The 18313-nt window shown below is 40.8% G+C and overlaps 1 pseudogene across 1 annotated transcript in view; it reads right to left on the bottom strand.

Moving 5' to 3' along the window:
• Positions 1-2858: 2858 nt before the first annotated feature.
• The window catches only part of LOC137741887 (putative leucine-rich repeat receptor-like serine/threonine-protein kinase At3g14840), a 34652-nt pseudogene continuing 19197 nt past the window's right edge, over positions 2859-18313 (bottom strand). The window contains exons 16-22 of the transcript XR_015953601.1: positions 6585-6771; positions 5865-6053; positions 5392-5508; positions 4178-4390; positions 3825-4062; positions 3390-3540; positions 2859-3251 (exon numbers count right to left, since the gene is read on the bottom strand). The product of XR_015953601.1 is annotated as a putative leucine-rich repeat receptor-like serine/threonine-protein kinase At3g14840 (transcript). The remainder of the gene's footprint in view (positions 3252-3389; positions 3541-3824; positions 4063-4177; positions 4391-5391; positions 5509-5864; positions 6054-6584; positions 6772-18313) is intronic.

The following is an 18313-nucleotide window of genomic DNA, read 5'->3' as shown; positions in this document are numbered from 1 at the left end:
ATATTCGGGTCTCAAACCATGGATAATTATTCTCTTCATCCTGGTTTCCCCAATAGGAGCTGTTGGATCTAATTCTGAAATTTCGCGGCATATCGACTTTACCTTGTGAAAGTACTGGGCAATCGTCATGTCGCGTTATACCATCGATAGCAGCTCATTCTCGAGAAGTTGCAATTTTGTATCGTTCCTCTTCGAAAAGAGTGTAACAAAAGTGTCCCATGCTTCCTTTGACGTTTTAGCATCCCGAATGTGCTCCAACATTTCTTCTTCTATTGTGGTCTTTAAGGCAAACATTGATTTGCCTGCTTTAATTTTCCACTTCTGCAAGACGCCGTTAGCATCTTCCGCTGCCGGTTGTGTAACTTCACTACCACCGACATCCTCCCACAAGTCTTGACCTTGAAGGTAAGACTCTATACACGTTGCCCACGTGTTATAGTTTTGGTTGTTGAGCTTCTTGATTCCTCCAACAACTTGAAGATCACCCATCGTATCGGCAAGACTTTGACTACACCGAACAAGCTTGAGTGACTACCGTGCAGAGTAATACACTACTCTCGACACAAAGAAGCTCCCTCTCAAGGTTTGTGATAACCCCAGCAATAATCTCAAGAAATCTTTTCTGATGTGGAAGATCAGTCAAAACTGCAACCACAGAGCATACTCGGAATTTCAAGAGACTTTAAAACCAATGCTCTACCAAGAACGATCCCTGACCGACTTGGCTCTGATACCAATTGTTGAATAAGAAGAATATCCAAGATAACTCTAATGATCCCAAGAAGAAGAAAATAGAGCACACTCTTAAAGAAAGCTCACAAAACAAACTAATTAGCAAAGCTTTTCTTATTTAGCTCTAGGCTTTGTTTTTCCTTGAATGATATACAATGCTTGGGGACTTGGGTATTTATAGCAAACCAAATGAAAGCTACACTACACACTTAATTAAACTAAGATTTCCAACTACCACACAAAACACATTAATTGCACCTAATCATGTTGTTTTCCACACAACCTTACCTAACTTTGCAATTGTAAGCAATTACATCATCAAACTAGATATGGACTTGGGCTTTAGATTGGGTTGTGGATTACTTATTGTTTTGGGTTGACATCGATTCTCAACATCATATTCATCAGATAATCCGACGCTGACATAATGATATAAAAGAAATAAAAAGAAAAAACTTTAAAAAAGTTGTGCATGAAATTAAGTGCATGTCTACATTTAGCTAAAGCAATGAATGGCACAGTGTGACAGAAGGCTAAATAAATGTAGTTCGAAATTAATCTTACACGACTTGGACTTCTTCACTAACACTCAATCAAAAGGAAACGTTGGTTGGTATATGAATAAGAAAATTTCAGAACTTCCAAAACTAAATTTAAGAAAACTTGGCAATTTGTTTCTCTTTTAGGAACCGGATCCTCTCCAGACCATTAAAAAATGAGCCTGCTGAGCAGACAACCCGTGTCATTGAAATTTGATCAAATGGCTACAAACAGGAGGACCTCTAAAAGTTATAATAATTGTAGCCGTTTAATCAAGTTTCAACGGTTTGGATCATCTGCTCAGCAGACTCAGTTTTTAATGGTCCGGAGGGGATCTGGTTACCTCTTTTATACAATAATTTACATCACGTATCATTTTTCCCTTCATGCATATCCTTTGAATCTTGCATTACCTTATATATTAGCAATATATTGATATAGAAAAATCCTCCACAAATGATTTCCAATTTTATTAAATATATATTTTTTTGAAATTAAGTATGATATTCATTGAAAAAATAAAGAAAATGTACCATCAAAGAGAATATGGTGCTAAAATGGACTTGATAAAAACCTTGTGAGGAATTCCAACTCAGATTAAGGGAAAAAGAACGTTCCGCACCTCTAAATTAAGTAGTAATGATATCCTCAAAAAGAAAATTAGAAATTACATTTGGAGGTTCTTCAAATCAAAAAATTTGACCATCCAATGTTAATCTCAATCTCGCAAGACGATGAGCAATCTTGTTCGCCTGCCGTACGACCAAACATAACCTTCCAATGCGGAAAAGACTTCAAAATATGTCGGGTATCATTCGCAATATGCCCAAAGGCACCATTACATGGAGTTGCCAAATCCCTTTGAAGGGCATTGATAACAACCATTGCATCCCCCTGCAATTCCAAGTCAGTTGCCGACAGGTTATAAGCAAAAACCACTGCTGCCCGAGCCGCCATGATCTCAGCCAGCATTGCCGAGCAGACTCCTCGAATTTTTATTGCCGTTGCTACCACAAAGTCACCTCTCTCATTTCGAATCACCCCAAGCCAATGCCCCTAGCTCTCCTACGTCATTCCGATTTTACTAAATTTAAGTTCCTTCTCTTAATCAACTTACTCTATTCCCATCCTTTCCGATTTTGGTGTACATTATCTACTCTCTTCACAAACAACCATATAGCAAAAATAGTATAGTGTTCAACCAACTTACTCTATTCCCCTCCCTTTCAATTTTTGTATTTGTAATTAGTATGATGGAACTTGCCTGAACTTAGCTGACTTTTTAAAACTTTAGTGACGATTTGTAATATATAAAATTCTGAAGCTGGAAGCTTTTTATGATACCCGCTTTTTTTTGTAATTTAAGCAGTAACAAACTAGTTTTACATACACAATACGAGCTTTAAAAAACTGAAAAGAGCTGATTTCACAATTTACAATTACCATGCTGTAGAAACTTCTTCAATTCTGCTTTCTACTATAATATCAAAAAGAACAGAGAAAATAGTTATAGAGGAAATACAGATGATTTATTAGCTGATATGTTTGAGTGTGCTAAGGTTGAGTCGAACTGATAACTGTGCAGCTCAAGTTCTCTTGCATCTATTCTCCTAGTAATTTGAATCAGGATTGATGGGATACAGATCGTGAGCAGACGCAGACGAAGCAGTCCATGGCCCTTCAGTTGACCCCATTTCTATTTGTTTCTCGCCTGTGCCCCTTCCAAAACTATATTTATGTTTCCTCATTGCGTCGATCTCAATACTCTCGGCATTTGGATCCAAGACCAACTCCTGAACAACAGCCTTTCCTTCGACCATGCTTACAACCGAAGACATGGTAGGCCTAGCTGTCGAAGTAACATTGCAACAAAGGAGAGCCACATTGATTGCAACAGTCATCTCCTCTTTGTTAAAGTCTGATTCCAACCTTGGATCAACTAGGTCCATCAAATTCCTATGCTTTTTTAGAAGTCGTGCCTACAAAAAATGGAAGTAACAAAAGCAATATAAATTCTGTCCTTGGATTAAACTTCACCGATTCAAATGTACTTTCACACATATAGGGTATATTAAGAAAATTTGAAGTTAAATTAGGAAGTAGTAGATTCATGTTACCCAATCAAGAAGATAAAAGCTTTCTTCCTTTTTCCGGTAAGTTGTGTTGTTTCTCCCGCTAACAATTTCCAAAACGAGAATACCAAAACTATAGACATCTGCTTTATCAGTCAGATAACCCCGCATTGCATATTCGGGCGCCATGTATCCACTACAATATCATGAATCATATCATTAACCCAGATTTAGCTAAAATAATTAGTAAAAATTTTGCTAATTGACTACTTAAGATGAATCCAATAGTTAGAGAGATACACAGCAATACAACTATATTCAAAGAACAAATATGCCCTTGAAATTTCTTGAACAACAAAGATTTGGTTAGGTTGAAAATTATGTAAGTTATAGACTTTCCATTGCTCTATCTTCTTTTTTAAGGGTGGAAGAAGATCAAAATAAGAGAATAAGAAGATAAATAAAAGTTTAGGGACTCACTAAGTTCCAGCAATACGAGTGCTAATATGAGTATTATCCTCTTCATCAAGCTTGGCCAATCCAAAGTCAGATATTTTCGGGTTAACATTTTTATCAAGCAAAACATTAGTAGCCTTGATGTCTCTATGAACGACCTTCAATCTTGATTCCTCATGAAGATAAGCCAAACCTCTTGCTGTACCAATACAAATCTTGTGCCTTGTTGGCCAATCCAACTTCAAATGACTTTCTTCTGCCCCTTCAATTTACCAAATTAAACAAGGTTAGTTGTAAGGGACATATTTTTAGTGCATAAGATCTTTTATGCCACTGTATGATGAAATGAACTTTTGGCAAACAAGACTAATATTTACTGAAGAAAGCATAAGCGACGCTATTATTTTCCAGATACTCATAGACAAGCAATAATTGATTTCCTTCAATACAACATTCGTGGAGCTTGACAAGATAAGGGTGTTGCAGAGCAAAAATCATGCCAATCTCATTAACAAATTCATGATTCCCTTGCTTTGATTTGGAAGAAAGCTGCTTAATAGCTATTACGGTGCCATTTGCTTGAACGCCGTGCATTTGAGAAAGATAGTCAAATTTGCATCATTATGGAGCAAATTAACTTTCATTAGAACGAACAATATCAAATTAGAAAAAAAAAATGTAATCAACAAATAAATTATTTGCTTCGAAGAGTACCTAGTAAACAGTGGTGAAGCTACGTGAGGGCGAGGAGTGGCGGCCGCTCCTCCCTTCGCTGGAAAACACGCCTAGGAGTGCTGGTTCAACCCTTCCGCTGTCTTGGTTGAATTTGTAGAGGAAGTGCGATAATTTGGTTGGATTTGTAGAGGAATGACGAAGACGGAGGAGAGAGGTTGGGGCGCGCGCGCGAGGGTGGGGAAGAGAAGATGGAGGAAAGAAGATGGGCTGAAGAAGAAACCATAGCCATGGCATGGAGATTAGGAGACATCGGAGAAGAAGAGTTCTGTTTGGTATTGGGTTTAAAGGGCTTGGTTTGCGTTTGGTTATGAAGATAGCAAAAGTTGAGATTGTTTTAAATTTGGTATTGGGTTTAAAGGGGTTGGTTACATGGTTTGCGACTGGCCCCACCTTTTTTTTTGGTGGTTTATTAACCCATTTCTTTCATTTATTATTAATTTTTTTTATTCTTGTATGTATTTTTATTTTCTCTTTTAAGACTCTCATTGTATTTATCTTAAACTCTCACATTATTTATAAATATTGTATTACTTTTTAAAAACAATGTAAATATTGTTTAATGCTTATTTTACGATAATTTAAATCCATCTAAGCTCCTGCCTAGATCTCGCCTAGACACCTAGCTACTAGGTGCTAGTCCATTATTTGACTAGCACCTAATGTTTTAAGAGGATCTAACCCTAGCCAATTTAAGCTTCTTATATTGCTTACAACCACTTTGATGGAAAAACTATTTTTTACTATGAATATTGACTTAAAACTTTGCACTCTCCAATGTGAAAGCAACCGCTTCGATTAAACCTTGCACTCTTTGAATTTCGCCCCTCCCTTGGCAAATCCTAGCTTCACCACTGCTAGTAAACAGAACCAAAACCACCTTCACCAATCTTATTGGCTTTGTTAAAGTTACTTGTGGCATCTTTGAGTTGCTTGAAGGTAAATTTACTAGTTTGCAGGTCCACACCCTTCAAATCTGTATAACAAGTAATACTCATAAGAAATTGTGTCTAAGAAAACTTCCAGAATGATAGCATTCTTAGTTCTTGATATTTGGTGCCTGATTCTAGAATTTAACTAGTAACAGGATCTATAGGTAGACACTTTGCATCATGAGTTTGGACGATAAATATATTACAGCAACATCAAAGTGTCGGAAAGCTCAATATATAAATAATTACTGTCTTTGTGGTGCATGTCAATACGCAGGAGAACCATGCAAAATAGCGTAAATATTGTCCTTAATTAGTTACGAAAAAAGCTCGATCAGAAAAAGTAATGGAGAAACAAAAAGGAAAAACCAGTATAACAGAATAAACTGCAAATTAATACCATCCTCCAATGTCTTTTGTTGCCCTAGGAGGCCTCTCTTCCAAAGAATACCAACTATCGGTAGTATAATGAAGACTCATCCAACCACAATTCCAACCACAGCACCTACATGCACACCACTTCCACCTACAGGCACGCCACTTCTACCAGTTGGGGCGTCACTTACAGGTTTTGGCGGGGGATGAAAGTCTATTGGAAGAAAGAATATAGCTTAAATTAGAGTAAATGTAAATGTAATTAATATGAAAGTGGATTATTCAACCAGCTATCTAATGCACATAGAAAGAGAAGATTGAATCCGGTCTTTGGAGCATCCTTAAATAAGTAGATAGTATATGAAGTAATCCCTCGAACAAACTTTCTTTGGATGGTTGTAAATATTATATGTTTCCTTAAGTGAACTGGATAGTTTTCATGTAAATAGTTAAAAATCCTCGAAGTAGAATTTTGTTGTATTCAAGAGTGCATACCCGTCACCTGGAAAAAAAAAAAAAAGCATATTATGTGATAAGAAAATTTAAGAGTATTTCTTCAAGTCTTGGCCCAAACCATGTAAAACAGGAGAAAACCACAGAAGCATTTTTGTGAAAATACAAGGGAAAGGAAATATTGAAGAAGAACCTTACAGAACTGAATTCGGATCTCTTAATTTAGTAGATATATCAATGCATATGGTCGATGCATAGTAATTAGACGAAATTCAGATCAATGAAAACTTACTTGGGTCTATTGAAATAGCTGAAATAAGTTGACCATAGATTCCTTTAACAGGGACGTCTGTCGTCCCTTTCCCAGCCCAATACAAACGAATCTCCAATGTATTATTAGTTACAGGAGCAGTAACGTTCTTTATGACTACATCACCAAACACACGGGCTTCATCCATGAAGTCCTTCACTAGTTTTCCCTGCAATATATATATATATATATATGTGTGTGTGTGTGTGTGTGTGTGTGCGCGCGCGCCTGTGTGTGTGTACTAATTTAGTTGCTTAACATTTCATGATCATAAATGTGAAAGTCAATATTTGTCAAGAGTGGGCATTCCATATGCAGCATCAGTGGGTATTCTATATGCATCATTAGTATAAGTCATCCCATATCGTCTAATAAAAGTCAAGAGTGAGTATCTGGAGCTATTGGTTAGGTGGATGATTCAGGTGTAGTAGTCACCTTACTTCTAGTTAGATCTTGTATCTTCTTTCCTATACTTCTAGGGTGGTTAGAAACTTTTTGCCTTACTTTCTTTCTATTCCCTGTTTTATGGAGCTGCTGTGTAGGAATGATTCAAGGGTGATCAGTGTGTCGATCACACCATGCCCTATATATCCTGTATTCTTGTGTTGTTGTTTCTCTATGAAAGATAATACAAACACTTAAAACTCAACATGGTATCAGAGCAGGAATAACCTGTCTCTATGATACTTGTTGCTTTATTCTTCAAGCTTTCTTTCATGGCTGATGACAACCCCATCCTTGAGTTCAATGCTGATAGCTTACTTGGAGCCAATCATCAAAATCAATTGGAGATTGATCTAAATCCAAATCAAAGGTTGAGTTCTATGCTTCTAAATGAGTTTGTTGCATACCTTCAACTGAAGAAGGAAGTCTCTGGGAGTATGAAGTTGGTACCTCTAGTAATGGCAACTCAACTGCAATGATGGGAAAGTTTGTAGGTTTTCTGGCTAACTCGAAAAAGCTCACTCAAGACAACATGCAAGGTATACTGACAGCTTTCAAAACTGCTCTAAATATAAATCAATTGCATGATTTGTGGGTCATAGAATCCGGTACCACAGATCACATGACAAACCAAGTTTACAAGCTCCGTGATTTTAAAAAACTTCCTACACCTTCACATGTTTCAGTTGCTAATGAGGAGGGAGCTAAAGTGTTAGGAATGGGAAAAATATATCTAGTGTCTGACAATATAGATTCTAAAGCCTTGTACGTTCCTTCATTTCCTTTTCAACTTCTCTCAGTTGGAAAAATCACACATGCATTAAACTGTTCAGTTACTTTCTCCCCTTATATTGTCATTTTTCAGGACTGTGTCACCAAGAAGAAGATTGGTGAAGATTTTTTCTTAGATGGTCTCTATTACCTATCCAAGGAGACATCATTTCTCAAGGGATTTCAAGTCAAGTCTAACCTAAGTCAAGACCAAACCTTATGGCATCAAATATTAGCTCATCCTTCCGAGCTTATTTTGTCAAGATTGTTTCCAAATTTGTGTAAAGAAGTGATCAGTGTGATACATGTCATTTTTGTAAAGCCACTAGGTTACCTGTTGACCTTAAAAATTACAAAACCTACGTGGCGCGCAAGCCGAGTAACTAATAAGCTAACTACGTCATTCGATTGAATGCGGGGCGTGCCAACTCGTCGGTCGAGGAGTAAAATTTGTTGATGTTGCATTGAGCGTACTGCTGAGTTCTTTATCTTGCGACTGCGATCGAGGAAGGAACAAATCTCGGCCTTTGGATTCTCGAGCCTGAAGACAAGGTTACTAGTTCTGCGAAGTTCACAAATCGTCGGCGCCGGATTTGGTCACAGTGATTATATTCGTGAAAGTATAAGCACATCGAATCGACATCAAACTGTACGGACACAAGTATTCAAAGGTGATGTATGTCTTGATGGTGAATGTGGTTCGTCCGTCAGAATGCCGAACTCTGAAACTCACTTGTGAGTATCCAATCATAAAACCACTCGGCGTTCAATGCGCCGAATGTCGTAACTCGTAACACCTTACTTCGCCGAGAAGGCTAATAAGATGACCTCTGCCAATAAGGATTCAGAAACCCTTCTCGATCGAGACTTGGATAGGTAACCAGTCGGCCTCGACGCAGTGCTGTTTATCCAAACTGAAGGTGCTCCTTGGTCGGCTAATTCTACGGCAACAGTGCTGTGTATCCAAACTGATGGTGTTCACCGGTTGCCTTCACAATACTATTTACCCAAACTGAAGATGTGTCGGTGGGAAAAAGAAAATCAAAATCTCAAGATGTTTGAGAGTTTTTGCGTAGGGCAGTTGTGTGTTGAATTGGAGGTCCTCCAATTGTTGCATGATGTCTTGTATTTATAACACCAAATCTTCCTTGAGATGGAGTCAAAATTATATCTGGATTGGGACTCCTTGTTCTATTCCGACTCTACTTCGACCAATCCTACCCCTATTAGGACTTTGAACTCACCCCATTTTTAAGGCTATATACATTGTTGGTCAAAAATCCGAATTGCACTAGGACTTTTTCGACCCCTTTGCTTATGCGAACTACTCCTTCTTGCGATAGGACTCGACCATCCTTGCTGAATGGCCCGAGATCACCAAGCAGCCCATAGTGTATTTGAAACAGCTTTGGGCCGAGCATAAATCTATACTCGGCCCAACAATATTATTTTGGGCCCAAACATTACCTTTTGGTTTATCCTAAAATAGGACTGAACAAGTTTTTGAACTTGTACATTCAGATGTATGGGGGCCATTTTTTGAATCTTTTGATGGATATAAGTACTTTGTAACTTTCATAGATGATTTCTCGAGAGTTACAGGGTTATACCTTTTGAAATCTAAGAGTGAAGTTGTTGAAGCATTCATAGACTTTCATAATCTTGTCAAAAATCATTTCAATTCCCAAATCCAAACTTTGAGATCTGATAATGGCTCGGAATATATGTCACACATTATGAAATAATATTTAAGCAGTAATGGAATTTTGCATCAAACCAGTTGTGTTGGTACTCCACAACAAAATGGTCTAGCCGAGAGAAAGAATCGTGATCTACTTGAAAAAACAAGAGCTCTAATATTGCACATGAAAGTACTAAAAAGATTTTGGTCCCAAGGGGTCAAGACAGTTGCATATATCATAAACAGATTACCAAGTTGAGTCTTGGAGTTCAAATCTCCAATAGAAGTGTTAAAAGGAAGGGATTAGTCTGTCACATCTTAAAGTCTTTGGATGCACAATGTTCATATTCAACCACAACATAGGGATAAACTGGACCCTAGGGCTAACAAATGCATGTTTCTTGGTTATTCATCTACTCAAAAAGGTTACAAGTGCTATAGTCCCGAGTTAAAGAGAGTTGTAGTTTCAAGGGATGTACGTTTTGATGAAACTAACCTTTTTTTCAACAAGTTGTCTAAAGATCAGTCACAGGGGGAGTCATGTTTTGAGTTTTTCCCCTTACCAAGGATTGAGGAACTATCTTTCGAGATACAACCTCTTAATTATCCTACTGCATTTGATGAAACTAAAGATAGTAATCACAATCCTGACCAACAGATGCATAATGAAAAATCTCCCCATGAAGAGCCAGAAAGCTCAACAGAAGAAACACAACAGTTTCAAGGCAAAAGAAATCTAGTGCGTGCTAGTCATCCTCCTACAAGGCTTCAAGATTATGTGACTTATTCAGCAAGGCATCCAATCAATGGTTTCATGTCTTACCAAAAAGTTTCAAAATCTTATGCTGCCTATTTGAACACCATCACCAGTCACTGCGAGCCTCAAACATTTCAAGAAGCAAACTGTCAATAAGTGTGCAGAAATGCCATGGAGGAAGAGCTTCGTACTCTCATTAATCACAACACCTGGAGTGTAGTTAGACTTCCACCAGGAAAAAGGGCAGTTGGTAGTAAGTGGATCTACAAGATCAAATTCCACTCAGATGGATCGATTGAAAGGCACAAAGCCAGGATGGTGGCTAGAGGATTCACCCAAACATATGCCGTGGACTATGATGAGTCGATTTCATATTATATATTTTACCCTATTTTTAGTATATTTTGGTAATTATTTTGGTAGAATTTTGGTACTTTGTTGTGTATTTTCAATGTAGGACATTCAACTTCCTCTGAAGAAAAAAGTGATCAAAAGGATGAATTTTGGAGTGATTCCAATTGGGGGATGTTCATGTGCCTTTCAAGATGAGTGTGTCAAAATTCCAGATTTTTCTACCAAGTCATTTGACCGTGGCAATGAAGTAAAGGCCCAGCGCGCAACTTTCCCAGATTGACATTTCTGGACGTTTTGGGTATTTTGAAAGTTAAGATGGCGTATTTTGAGGAAGATTACTTCTGAGGATTTGTAGGGGACGTCTTTAGCTTACAAAATAGACATTTTAGGACCAAATCAGAGTTGATTTGGTCAGTCAAAAGTGTGATTTTCTGAGAACTCCAAATTCTAGTTCAAATAGGAAACATTTTATTTTCTGTTTTATCATTTAATTATGTTTCCTAGTTTTCTTCTAAGACCTTTTCAAGGTAGGATTTTATTTTGTTGTAGTATAAATAAGGATTTTTAGCCATTAGGTGAGAGGGGGAGAACGCAATACTTTGGCTTTAGAGAGAGCCTTGAAGATTCAAGTTTATTTTTAAGGTGTTTTCTATCCATGTTTTTAATAATATTTCGTTTTATGGTTGTTAGTAACTAGTTTCGTTTGCTAGGGTGATGTCTTGAGCCTTAGCATGAATATGTAGTTTTTATTTAATTTCTTATGAATTTATGCATGCAAGTTTTGGATTGTTAATCACTGTGCTTTAAACTATCTATTTGTCTTAGTGATTCGCGACCATTAGGATAATTAGAAAAGTAATTTGATGCAATTTTGGCGGAAGGTTGTCCCTAAAATTGACTAAGGCTTCTTGTGGTTAACCTGTGTAACTATTTAGGATGGACGACACGTCTTAGGAGTTAAATGGTTTTTCAAAAGGTTTTTACAAAATGAGTCTTGTATGTTCACATTCGATCTGGACGCCATGGACGAGTTGCATGTTAGATATACGTTCTATGTTAGGGGTTCCAAGTAGGGCATACTTTAGGAAAACCTAACTTTCAAAATATGCATGTGTAATTCATAAGGAATTAGAAGAATTACGTAGGATTGTTAAGGGGACGGCGGAACCCTAGGCTTTTACAATTTGGTTTTCAAAACGTTTTCCTTTGTTTTCTTTACCTTGCTAATTTATGTAACCTTTTTAATTAAATTCGGTTTTATTATTTTTAAATTCATAATCAACCTCTTCCAATCTTTGTTTTCAAATAATTAATTAAGCTTTTATATTTATATAAATTAGTCATTCAATACCTACGGAAAACGACCTTACTTAAACCGTTTATACTTGTTGACTCTAAAAATTACAAAACCTATGTGGCGCGCAGGCCGAGTAACTAATAAGCTAACTACGTCATTCGATTAAATGCGGGGCGTGCCAACTCATCAATTGAGCTCGGCCGAGGAGTAACATTCATTGATGTCGCGTTGAGCACGTTATTGACTTCTTTATCTTGCGACCGTGACCGAGGAAGGAACACTCTCGATCTTTGGGTTCTAGAGCCTGAAGACAAGGATGCTGGTTCTGCGAAGTTCACAAATCGTCGGCGCCCGATTCGGTCACCGTGATTATATTCGTAAGAGTATAAGCACGTCGAATCGATACTAGACTATACGGACACAAATATTCAAAGGTGATGTATGTCTTGATAGTGAACGTGGTTCGGCCGTCAGAATGCCGAACTCTAAAACTCACTTGTGAATATCCAATCATAAAATCATTTGGCGTCCGGTACGTCGAATGTCGTAACTCGTAACACCTTACTTCACCGAGAGGGTTGATAAGATCACCCCTGCCAATAAGGATTCGAAAACCCTTCTCGGTCGAGACTTGGATAGGTAACCAGTCGGCCTCGACGTAGTGTTGTTTATCCAAACTGAAGGTGCTCCTCGGTCGGCTGATTCTACGGTAACAGTGCTGTTTATCCAAACTGAAGGTGTTTGCCGGTTGCCTCCACAGTGTTGTTTATCCAAACTGAAGGTGTGTCGGCGGAAAAAAGAAAAAGAAAAAGAAAAATCTCAAGATGTTTGAGAGGTTTTGCCCAGGGCAATTGTATGTTGAATTGAAGCTCCTTCATTGTTGCATGATTTCTTGTATTTATAGCACCAACTCATTGAGATCGAAATAAACCCCTATCTGGATTGGGAGTCCTTGCTCCGTTCCAACTTTGCTTCAAACAACCCTACTCCCATTAAGACTTTGAACTCACTCCCCTTCGGGGCTTTATTCATTGCTGGTCGAGAATCCTAGTTGCACCAGGACTTCCTCGACCCTATTTGCTTATCTGGACTACTCATTTTTGTGATAGAACTTGACCATCCCTGCTAAATGGCCCGGAATCATCAGGCAACCCATAACATTTTGACACAGCTTTGGGCCGAGCATAAACATACACTCGGCCCAACAATATTATTTTGAGCTCAAACATTGCCCCCTCACTTCTGAGGTCATCGATTGCCAACCTTTGGTCGGATCTCGACCTTGAAGAAGCGAAAACATCTTTTGCTTTTTAGACTTAACTGTTCTTGATAACCATTACCATGCACATTTATGGAATATGATTGCACTATCCTAGTTACTCCCGACGTACCGCCACGTGTCGACTCTCTGCCAATCCTAACAACTCTCAATCATGGCCCTCGAAAATGTGCTTCCTCATTAATGCATTAAAACCACCGCCGCACGCAATCGTGCGTCTCAGATCCTTGAAAACCTCGATCCTATCCTTGAAGGTTCCCAAAATATTCGAAATGATTGGCCATTTCCCGGTTAATTTTCCCCCCAATTCAAACTCTAGTGCTTTCGAATACCAAACGTTTGATCTTCCTTCTGAAACGCCTATAAATACCCAAATTTCTTTCATTTGCATCCCACGCCTTCAGAAACTTTGAAATCTTCCTTTCGCCATTCCTGCTTGCTCAAACCACGAACCCTCAAACTCATCTCTCCTAAACCCCATTTTTAACCTACACAAACTTTTTACTCCTTACCAATGGCCTCCTTCATCTCCAAGATTTCTGACGAGTGCAACAAATGCAAAGATTTCATCGACCGGAACGCCATCAAAACGCTACGCTTCAAAAATGACCTAGCCACCACTTACCAAATTCTAGGGCCACTATTCAAAGATGCAGTCCCATCGTGCATTACCAAGCTTCTCAAGGAACAGTGCTTGACACCCTTGCTGTAGGGGTTTGACTGGTCGAAATGGTGTTTAGCACGGCCCCAAGGAGCTTGGTCCTCGACCACTGCAAACTGGGCCGCCTGGGTCGACCGAATGGGAACATTCTTCAGCAAAGAATGGGAAGCTCTCAGCATTTATGACGCCATCATGCTCTCAACAATGGAGATCAACATGGATAAAGAACTGCTCATAACGGCCCTGAGTTTATGGTGTTCGGCTACCAACACCATGATCCTTCCTTTCGGCCCTCTCGGCCCCACCGTCCTTGATATCTCAGTTATCCTTAGGACTTCCCCGTTTGGTCTCCCAATCGATGCTGCCTTTTCCGGGTGCCCATCGCATCTCGACCTAAAAGCGCTGTTCGACGAACAGACTGTCGAGACACTCAGCCGAGGAGATCGAGAGCCTTCGAAAGAAGAGGTTCAGAAGCTACACAAGAACTTCTTCAACTACAACACTCTTATCCTCCACTTCGCCGGCCGAGGCGAGAAAAGTCTTAGGAAGGGAGAACATGAAGCCTTCTTATTCTACTGGTACAACAAATTCATCTGTTGTACAAGGTCGAACAAGTGTTTGGTCGAGAACATGCCGGTGGCTCAAGCCCCAGCTAGCGGTCACTCATTGGCGCTTAGTCCGGCCATCCTTGCCAATCTATTTCGTTTTTTGGCTGAAACGACCATCAACAAAATTGACTCACACCAGAACGGAACCCTCTGGGTATTCCAACTCTGGCTGCAGGTTTATTTCTCCACACTTCGGCCCGAAGTCCCCGTTTTCCAACCTACCGCAACTCTTGGTCCTCAACTGGCCTCTCGACGGATGCCTCCTCACCGGGCAGACAAAGTCCTCAAACACTTCTTCGCCCTAGACGTCATTTCTAACGACGAATTCCTGGTGTGCTAGCATCAGGAATACCCCACCTCGATCAGGCTTCTGAAGACAGCATAGGATGAGACCGAAGATGCTGATCTTTGTCAACACTGGGGGTCGTTCGTATTGACCCGTGACCTTCCCCTTGGTTGCGACGCCCGCCGAGCTAGTTGGGAGGTTTATCATCCCCATTTCGTCGCCCGGCAGCTCGGCTACCTCCAAGGTTGCCCCGTACCCCTGCCTTGCTTCTCGCTCCCTCTTAAGTCGATGACGCCTTTTTGGTTCCTCCGAGAAGGAGTAAAAGACGACGGAACAAGAGTTTCAGGACAAGTGTAAAAAATTTTAGCTCCAACTGACCATTCCTGAATCTCTAGGTACTGACACCTTTGAGGACTGGTGGGAAGAGTACACACGTGACTTCTTCGGCGTCTCAATCGAAGACGTGGTGAGTAAAATCTTCGACAACCGCCCCAGACAAGCTCCTACAACCCAATCCAAAAAAATGACTCAAGGTACATTGCCCTTTCGCCCTTTGTACTTTAATTACTTGCCCCCTGTTACTGACTCTACTTCGCTATCTCAGGTGGTCGTGTGTTGAGACGGGCGGATGTGGTCGTCGCGGCGGTGGCCAAGAAAAAATTGGTCCCCTCGAAGAAGACCGTTATTATCGGGCGAACACCGCTGACCAAGCGCCCCTATCAGGACGCCGAGACGGGAGATGATGCTCCTCACCCTTCAAAACGCGTCAAGAAGTTGGCGAAGAAGGGGGAACGGGAGATTCACGTTATCCCCAGCGAGACCACGGGAGCAATCGCTCTTGTCGTCTCTCATTCTATCTCGGTTGCCCAGGCTTCGGCAGACCAATTTTCTTCGACCGTACCGATGATTGAGGTTATGGCCGATCTGGCCGCTGCACTAATTATAGCTTCGGAGCCGGCCATTGCGCCTGCCTTGGAGGAAACGGCTGCACCCATCGAAGTATCCCCCATCGAACGACCGACGATCATTCTGGAAGAGGTATGATTCCACTGCTAACCTTTGTTTATTCAATTTTCCAGTTGTAACAAAATTTTCCTCAGGACGATGAGAGCAACGAGAGTGCCGAGATCCCGCTGGAGCGTCGCCTTAGACCAGCCAACTTTTCTCCCGTCAATCCTTCATCTGTGGTCGAGGCAGCCGTCCAACCGGATCCTCCTATGGCCGATCGTGGGAAGAGACCCCTGGCCGAGCCTGAGGCGACAGCCGAAACGCCGCTCCATCCGCAGGATGAAGACCTCAACATTCCTCCACAAGAAGTTTCCTTGGCCTTTGTAAGTCTCACTTCTCTTTTTATTGATTTTATCATGACGTACCTGTACTTAAAAGAAATATTAAATGTCAGGTGCCTGAAAGTTCATTTCACCGACAATTTTATGCGCTGACAGGCGTTGTCTATATTTCCTGGCCACCGTCATGGCCATCAAATGTAGATAACCTCCATCGACCGCGTGAATTGAGAAGCGATCTTAGGCACTCGGCTCGGCCATTAAGTTCTCTAGGTTCGAGCAATGAACCAGAGGGCATGGCCGAAGTCTCCTCCCGGCAGTCTAGAAACACATTCCCTTTGTCATGCACTGTATCTAGAAACACATTCCCTTTGTTATGCATTTCACATCTTTCCTTCTACTGACGTTTTCCTTTCCTGTGCAGCTTTCATGGGAGGTTGAGCTCGACGCCTTGATTGAGACTATTTCGGGGGTTGCTGGCTCTTTCGCGCCTGCAACAAAAACTTCCGCGTCCATGGCCGAACCAAATGCCCTTAACACGCTGCAGGAATTGCTATCTCTTTCGGCATTGTAAATCCTTGAGTGCCAAGGCCTTGACTCCGTAGGAGCATATCTAAACGATCTTGCGGTTGATGGTCAGTTAAGCACCGAAGCCGTCACTCGAGCTTCTTCCGCTCTAGAACGCACTTGGGAGTATTTCAGTATTTTCGAGAGAGCTCTCCGAGCCGAAGATGACCTAAAACTGCGATGGTCGCTCAAGAAGCTTTGCGTCCACGGGTCGATATGCTAAAGGTGAAAAAAGATGCGCTGGCCGACCTTGACCGTCAAATTGCGGAACTTCAGAAACGTAGGTCGGCCATTGCTTCTGAGCTAGCAAGAGACTTCGAGTCAGGCGGCAAATCCTGCCTAACTGAATATGCGGCTAGTGTGCGGCACGTCGAGCAGCTGAAGATGGATAAGAGGAATCGGCAGGCCGAGGTTACTACGGGTGAAGTGAGGTGGGTAGAATTGAAGGCTCTTCTCGAAACTCTCCTTCCCTCCTCACCTTAAGGGTGTTTTACCCGTAAATAGGTCGATCATATGTATTTATATGCTCGTTTTTATGAGCTTGTTAATGGAACAGACTATTCTTGCATTTCCCATGTGACCAGATAGTATTTTTTTAAAAATTTTCCATTAATTGACAATTTGTGAATTAAACCAGTCCGATCTCTGAGATAATACGCCCCCTTGTCGAGAACTTTGTGAACAATGAATGGTCATTCCCAATTTGGAGACCATTTACCGAACCTGGGGTCTTTAATCCCAACAGGCAACACCGTTTGCCATACCAATTCTCCTTCTCCGAATGTTTTTTGTCTGACGCGTTAATTATAAGCTTGCTCGGCGATTTTCTTCTGTGCTATTAATAAATTACCCTCGTCGATTCGATTTTCTTCTAAGTCTTCTAATTCTTGTTGCGTGGCTTGACTATATTTGGCACTAAACAAACTACTCTGCTCGATCACTCGTAATGAGTTTATACTTAGCTCGACTGGTAACAGAGCATCGTGTCCGTAAGTTAACGCGTAAGGAGTTGTTCTGGTGGCCGACCGGGGTGAAGTTCGGTATGCCCATAATGCTTCGTTTAACTTTAAATGCCACATCCCAGGCCTCTCTCTTACCGTTTTTTCAAGAATGGCAATTAATACTTTGTTGCTTGCTTCGGCCTGCCCATTTACCTGTGGGTAATACGGCGTAGATTGCTTAAGTTGGATATTCAGACTTGCCGTGTATTCCCTAAACCTGTCGACCGTGAAGATTGTGCCATTGTCAGTTATGATCGTTTCTGGCATACCGAATCTAGTCACAATGTTTTCCTCTACAAAACTGCAGACTTATTTGGCTGTTAATTCGGCAACGTATGATTTTGCCTCGACCCACTTAGTGAACTAATCGCTTGCTACTATTATCCATGCGTGTTTTGCCACTCCCAACGATGGTGTGATTTTGCCGATTACGTCTATTGCCCATCCCCTGAACGGCCATGGTTTAGTAACTGAGTGAAGTAATTCGGCCGGGGCTCTCTGCAATGGTCCATGAATCTGGCACGGTATGCATCCCCATGCGTATTCGATGCAATCCTTTAATATACTTGGCTAGAAGTAACCGTGTTGTCGGAGCAACCAGCGCATTTTGTGTCCTGATTGGTGAGCTCCACAAATTCCTTCATGTACCTCGGCCATTGCTTGGACAACCTCCTGTGGGCCGAGGCACAATAATAGTAACCCATCCTCACCTTTTCGGT

Source organism: Pyrus communis, chromosome 11, assembly GCF_041283825.1.
Source record: "Pyrus communis isolate YQ-2024b chromosome 11, ASM4128382v1, whole genome shotgun sequence".
Classification (NCBI taxonomy): domain Eukaryota; kingdom Viridiplantae; phylum Streptophyta; class Magnoliopsida; order Rosales; family Rosaceae; genus Pyrus; species Pyrus communis.
The sequence above is the reverse complement of the archived record's forward strand: the minus strand, read 5'-3'. Positions and strand labels throughout refer to the sequence as shown.